At 38.1% G+C, this 7,100-nt stretch overlaps 1 long non-coding RNA gene across 1 annotated transcript; it reads left to right on the top strand.

Moving 5' to 3' along the window:
- Positions 1-2,171: 2,171 nt before the first annotated feature.
- On the top strand, positions 2,172-3,100 carry LOC124686864. Its single transcript, XR_006997981.1, has 3 exons — positions 2,172-2,427; positions 2,519-2,699; positions 2,781-3,100. It is a non-coding gene; the product is annotated as an uncharacterized LOC124686864 (long non-coding RNA).
- The last annotated feature ends 4,000 nt before the right edge of the window (positions 3,101-7,100 follow it).

Below are 7,100 nucleotides of genomic sequence, written 5' to 3'. Positions count from 1 at the left end.
TATGGAACAATTCCCTAGAAAGAGAATGAGGTTACCTTTTTATTCTATTATTAGAACAAATTATGATGTTGATGCTTCATCTCTTGATAATACTTGATTTACACTTTCCGCGCCTAGCTGAAAGGCGTTAAAGAAAAGCGCTTATGGGAGACAACCCATTATTTTATTTTTGCAATTTTTGTTTTATACTTGTGTCTTGGAAGTTGTTACTACTATAGCAACCTCTCCTTATCTTTACTTTATTGCATTGTTGTGCCAAGTAAAGTCTTTGATAGTAAGGTTGATACTAGATTTGGATTCTCGCGCGAAACAGATTTCTAGCTGTCACGAATTTGAGTAGATCTCTCTGTAGAAAACTCAGAAAAATCTGCGAAAATTCATGAGTGATCCTCAGATATGTACGCAACTCTCATTCAATTTGAGCTTTTTCATCTGAGCATGTTAAGTGCCTCTAAAAAATTTGTTTTTACGGACTGTTCTGTTTTGACAGATTCTGCCTTTTATTTCACATTGCCTCTTTTACTGTGTTGAATGGATTTCTTTGTTCCATTAACTTTCAGTAGCTTTGGGGTAATGTCCAGAAGTGTTAGGAATGATTGTGTACCCTCTGAACATGTGAATTTTTGATTAAGCACTAACTCTCTAATGAGTTTGTTTTGAGTTTGGTGTGGAGGAAGTTTTCAAGGGTCAAGAGAGGAGGATGATATAATATGATCAAGAAGAGTGAAAAGTCTAAGCTTGGGGATGCCCCCGTGGTTCATCCCTGCTTATTTAAAGAAGACTCAAGCATCTAAGCTTGGGGATGCCCAAGGCATCCCCTTCTTCATCGACAACTTATCAGGTCACCTCTAGTGAAACTATATTTTTATTTCGTCACATCTTATGCGCTTGGAGCGTCTGTATGCTTTTATTTTTGTTTTTGTTTGAATAAACTCAGATCCTAGCATTCTTTGTGTGGGAGAAAGACACGCTCCGCTGTTTCATATGAACACTGGTGTTCTTAGCTTTACTTTTAATGTTCATGGCGAAGGTTGAAAATCGCTTCGTTCATTGCTATTTGGTTGGAAACAGAAAATGCTCCATGTGGTAATTGGTATATTGTCTTGAATAATTTGATACTTGGCAATTGTTTTGAGCTCTCAAATATATCATGTTTAAGCTCTTGCATCATGTAGTTTAAACCTATTAGTGGAGAACTACCATAGAGCTTGTTGAAATTTGGTTTGCATGATTGGTCTCTCTAAAAGTCTAGATATTTTTACGGTAAAAGTGTTTGAACAACAAGGAGACAGTGTAGAGTCAAAACATATGTAACTTTTGCTGTACCGGTTCATACTTGTGTTTGCTTCAAACAACCTTGCTAGTGTCACATCCCAAAATTTTCCAAATTTTAGAATGTGAAAATAAAATAAAGCGGGTGCTTGTTTGTTTGAACTTGATTAAAATTCACAATGAATTAAAACTTTTTTAGTTTTATTTAAAAGCCTTCCACTAAATAAGTTTTCACAAAGATTTGTTTTCAAAGTATTACCAAACCGAACCTATTCAATTTTTATGGTTTTGAAATCATATAAGATTTTATTTTGTGACAAAAGCCCAAACGCTTATTTTGAAATAGCAATGCCCAAGTAACCATATAAAGTGTTATATGCATAATAATATTTTTGTAATTTGGTTTTGACCAATATTAGTTTTATAAAGTTATTTGAGTCGTTTCGACTTGAATATCAAATCCATGTTGAAATAAAACTTGCGATAGTTTTCAGCTTCGGGAACTATTTTAATTACCCGATTTCATAAAATCCGAACTATGTTTTTAATTTCCTAATATGCTATTAGGCCAAATGCATAAAAGTTTATCCTTGTACTTTTTGGACAAAAAATAGTCTCACAATGTTCTAAACTAATATATTTTTTTGCAAATCTGTAAGAATTTGTTTCACTTATTTTTTAAGTTTTCAATAAAATTCTACAAAAGAAATCAGAAATAGAAAAGGAAGAAAAAAAAAGAGAGAGAAGAGAAAGTCAATCGGCCATGCCGACCCAGCCGAAACCGCGTAGGCGCGCGTGCCAGGAAGGCCAAACAGCCACGAAGCAATCAGTCCAGCTTAACCAGCGTTGCCCATTGTTCCTTTGTTGTTTTCCTTTCCCCTGAAACGCGGGACCCGCTGCCAAGTCACCCTCGTCTTCAATCTCCAGGAAACGAAACGCATGCACGCTGCAACTCTTTCAGTTTCTATGCTTTTACATCTCCACTTAATTTCCAGAGATTTAAGCCACCATTTAACGAGCGGTTTGTTCCTACTTAAGCCCCACTCAGTCCTCTCCATTTCCCCTCTCCTTCCTCGCCAAATGGTGCCCCAAGGCTGCTCGATTTTGTCGCCGAACTCTGAAGTTCCGCCGCCGTCCGTCGAAGATTCCGGCGAGGTCACCACTCCAGAGCTCCTGATTTCTTTATCTACCTTTCTAGTTTCCTTTGCGTAAATTTTTGAGTATGTTTGCCCGTCCCAATTCGCAGCATAGCAATGACATCGACGAATTCCGAGTTCGCCGTTGCTTGGAACTTCTCCGGCAGCGCCTCCACGCCCCTCCAGAACAGGACCTATCAAGCCACCATCAACCTCGTGTTCCCTCGACGGGACGCACACCATCGACCACGTCCGAGTTCCCCATTATCGTTACGTTTCTTGCTGCTGCTGGTATGTCATCACAGGTCAATCGATTTTGTAGCTGTTCATCTACTAAACCAACTCGCCTTGTCATGAACCACGCCAACACAGAATCCCCGCATACTGAGAGGAGACAGGAGCTACCTTACCAAAGCCCTCCCGAAGATAGCCGGAGCATTGCCTGCGTCTAGGGCCGTGCCACCATGGCCGTCCTCCTCATGACATTAGAGTCGCTGCAGCGTCGGTAACGACATAAATTCGTCCATCCCGTGCTATTCCATCTCTAGTGTAATATGCCATGTTTAGATCATTTGCCTAGCTGATAGCAGCCTATCATTGGTTTCCACGTGTATCTCTGTTGTTCTTTTTCCACACACTGGCTGGAATCATCCGATTGATCCGATTCATCTGGCATGTGCTAGCTCATCTCAAATCACTAACTTGTTAAATTCATAGCATGAGATCTATAACTTTGATTAAATTGATTCTTTTTGCTTTGGATTCGTAATTTAATTCTCTACATTCTTCGTTTAGAAAGTTTTTCCATTCGAGAACCATTTTATGACAACCTTTCATACAACATTAAATTTTTAACCGCGACTTGTTTAATCTTGTAAAAATTATAGTAAAATAATTACACATCCAAAATTGGCAAATAATATACCGCCGGACTCATAAAAATGTTTAGAACACAAATGTGAATTTAAATATGACTTTCGAGTAATGTTCAAATATTCAAATTTGAATATGTAAATTTGAGTATTTTGACATAACTCAAATTCTATAAACCCAAATAGAGTGATTCTTTTTGCAAATGGATCATATTGATGCTCTCCGTTCCACTTACACAAACACCAAACTTAGTTCAACCCTTTTCCGACTATTCAAATTCAAACATGAGGATTTGCGTATTTTCATTATAGATGCATTCCTTAATTATTTTAAACAAGGTTCATTTTATGCAAAAGTGAATCCTTTAGTCAAGCCCATCTATCAAATCTCTTAGACACAATCATCATACGTTCAAATGATATTATCCTAGTCCATGTTATTCAAATAACAATTGAGTTAATTGAGTAATTCAATATATCACAAATCCATACCCAAGCCTATGTGTAACTCATACTATCTTAGTAAGTGTTGTCACACTCTATCTAATAGTATTTTGAGTTGCGCTATTTGAGACTCATGTGATTTTATCACGTGGATCATTCCATTTACCCACTTATGTAGGAAACAACTTTTGACCTTAGTTCCTTGTCAACATTTTCCTTCTAAGCATTTGGTTTAGATAATATTTATATCTTTCTAAGTATTTGACTTGACCATTCCATCTCCCAAAGCCATATCTTGCAAGCCATGCCTCATGCCATATCTTCTTTGTCCGATGACTAAAATACAATGAATAACAACTTGTTGTTTGCCTTGTTTGATTTTGTTGTTGTTGTTGTTGTTGTTGTTGTTGTTGTTGTTGTTGAATGGTGTGTTTATGTTGTGCTTTTTTTTATCTTATAGTTCGTGTGAAGAGTGACGTATTTTGTTGAGAGAAGTGAACGATCTTCAATTACCGAAAAGGCAAGTGACATTCAAATCCTATCTATTTTATTTATGCATTAGTGTTTTGAAACCTAGTATGCATGGTAGGATTTGATTTCAAAAGTAAAGTATTATGCTATGCGTAGCAAACCCTAGTAGTGTGTAGCTACTCCTGAACCTATTGCTAGGATGCTTTACTTTTGCCTGCAAGATCAAATGCCAAGTGTTGTTTCTTTGTTGAATGAGAATGTTTGAAAATTTAAAAATTAACAACCTTAATGACACACCTGGGTGGATATGGAATTGCTTGGTGGGCGGCTACTCAGGGCCACCTTGTGGTTGTCGTCGCCTGAGGGTACGTGGCTACTCAGGGCCACATTGTGGTTGTCGTCGCTCGAGGGTACGTGGCTACTCGGGGCCACATTGTGGTTGTCTTCGCCCGAGGGTGCGCAAATGTTGAGTGGCTACTCGGGGCCACATGACTCCTGTCTAGTACTTGTCATGTGGTTGTCGTCGCCCGAGAGTGCACTTGTGGTTGGCCACTCGGGATTAAAGAGATTATTATGTCGTCCATGTTTTAGATAGCTTCCGGTGCAGCCTTATGGTATTATGGGCTCGCCGGGATTAAGTAAGTTGTGAGGTCCAACTTGTTTGCTAGACATGCGGATGTGGCGACGGCCAATGGGAACGGGTCTAGCTAGTATGGTTGAAACCTTCTTCTGAAAGATCTTGTCTCATTCTTCTCTTGGGAAGGGTGGGTCGTAAGGTGAAAGTGCACAACCTCTCGAGAGTTAAACCTAAGATCTTAGCCGTGTCCCCGGTTATGGACAATTTGAGCTCCTGGACAAGGAATGTACGGAAGAATCTCATCACCTTTTCCGAATGTATTTAAAATTTGAATCAACCTTTGAAAACTCATGGGAGATGTAACCATGTGATTATTCTAAAACCCATGGAGGATTTATCCATGGTGTGATTTCATAATGTCATTCAAAGATTTTCAAAATGTTTTGTTTTAAATAAAATATAGGATAAAATTGGCTTTATGCAAATTTGCCTAAACTCCACTAGCCAAATATCATGTAGATAGTCATGCCCAAAACTGCCACCATATAAGTGCCATTTGCCAGTACATCATTGTACTGACCTCCATTCGTGGGGCTGCATATTCAAACGTGCAGGATTTTCTGAGAAGAAGTACATGGTAGGATCTCGAGTCTACATTCCAACATGTCTGCCTGTGGCACATGAAGATGATGAAGGCTCATTGATGACTTACATTCCGCTGTGTTAGTTACGAACATTGTTGAGCTAGTCCATGTGACTATGCAATTTGTAAGGTTTTACTTTACCCTCTCGGATCAACGATGTAGTAATTTGATACTATTGCAATGATTACTATATTTTGTAATGTGTGTGCTATCAGTGATCCAGGGAATAGCACTATACACAGGTATCTTACCTTTATTAAAAGGTAGGGTGTTACAGCTAGCCAAAGCCTTGTACTGAGAGGGAATGCTTCTCGTGCATCCAAAACCTTGAGTCAAAACCTATGCCATTTGTGTCCACCATAAACTACCTACAATGTGGTATTTCTCTGCCATTCCAAAGTAAATTGCTTGCGTGCTACCTTTAAAATTTCATTCCTTGTCTTTGCAATACATAGCTCATGGGAAAATAGCTTAAAAACTATTGTGGTATTGAATATGTTGCTTATGTATCTTATTTTTATAAGTTGCTTGTTGAGCGGTAACCATGTTTCTGGGGATGCCATCAACTGTTACACCTTTGTTGAATATCATGTGAGTTTCTATGCATGTTCGTCTTGTCAGAAGTAAGGGTGATTTGTCATGATTAAATGGTTTGAGTATGCATATTGTTAGAGAAGAACATTGGGCCGCCAACCAAAGCCATGTATCATGGTGGAAGTTTCAGTTTGGACATTAATCCTCAATCTCTCATGAGAATATTATCTATTGTTGAATGCTTAAGCATTAAAGAGGAGTCCATTATCTGTTTTCTATGTTTTCCCGGTATGGATGTCCTCAAGTTGAGATCTATCAAAAACGAGAAATCAAATGCGATCTATCTCCTTGGACCTTTGTACAGGTGACATAGAGGTACCCCTTTGTGACACTTGGTTGAAAGATATGTAATGCAATGATAATCCATGGAAATCCGAGCTAATTAGGACAAGGTGCGAGCACTATTGGTATTCGATGCATGAGGCTTGCAACTTATAGGATGTTTTATGCATAACACATATGAATTATTACTACCGTTGACAAAATTGTCTCCATGTTTCCAAAATAAAAAGCTCCGACGACAAGAGTAATCCTCGCTTCCCTCTGCGAAGGGCCTTTCTTTTACTTTATGTTGAGTCAGTTTACCTATTTCTTTCTATCTTAGAAGCAAACACTTGCGTCAACTGAGTGCATTGATTCTTACATACTTGCTTATTTGCACTCATCATATTACTTTGTGTTGACAATTATCCATGAGATAAACATGTTGAAGTTGAAAGCAACTGCTGAAACTTATATCTTCCTTTGTGTTGCTTCAAAACCTTCTATTAAAAATCTATTGCTTCATGAGTTAACTCTTATGCAAGACTTATTGATGCTTGTCTTGAAGTACTATTCATGAAAAGTTTTTGCTATATGATTCAGTTGTTTAGTCATTATCTTTACCATTGCTTTGAATCACTTCATTCATCTCTATGCTTTACAATAGTATTGATCAAGATTATGATAGTAGCATGTCACTTCAGAAATTATCCTTGTTATCGTTTACCTACTCGAGGGCGAGTAGGAACTAAGCTTGGGGATGCTTGATAAGTCTCAAACGTATCTATAATTTCTTATGTTACATGCTAGTTTTATGACAATACCCATG

The sequence above is a fragment of the Lolium rigidum genome, chromosome 2 (assembly GCF_022539505.1).
Source record: "Lolium rigidum isolate FL_2022 chromosome 2, APGP_CSIRO_Lrig_0.1, whole genome shotgun sequence".
Taxonomy (NCBI): domain Eukaryota; kingdom Viridiplantae; phylum Streptophyta; class Magnoliopsida; order Poales; family Poaceae; genus Lolium; species Lolium rigidum.
Note: the sequence above shows the minus strand (reverse complement) of the source record. Positions and strands in the feature narration are given on the sequence as shown.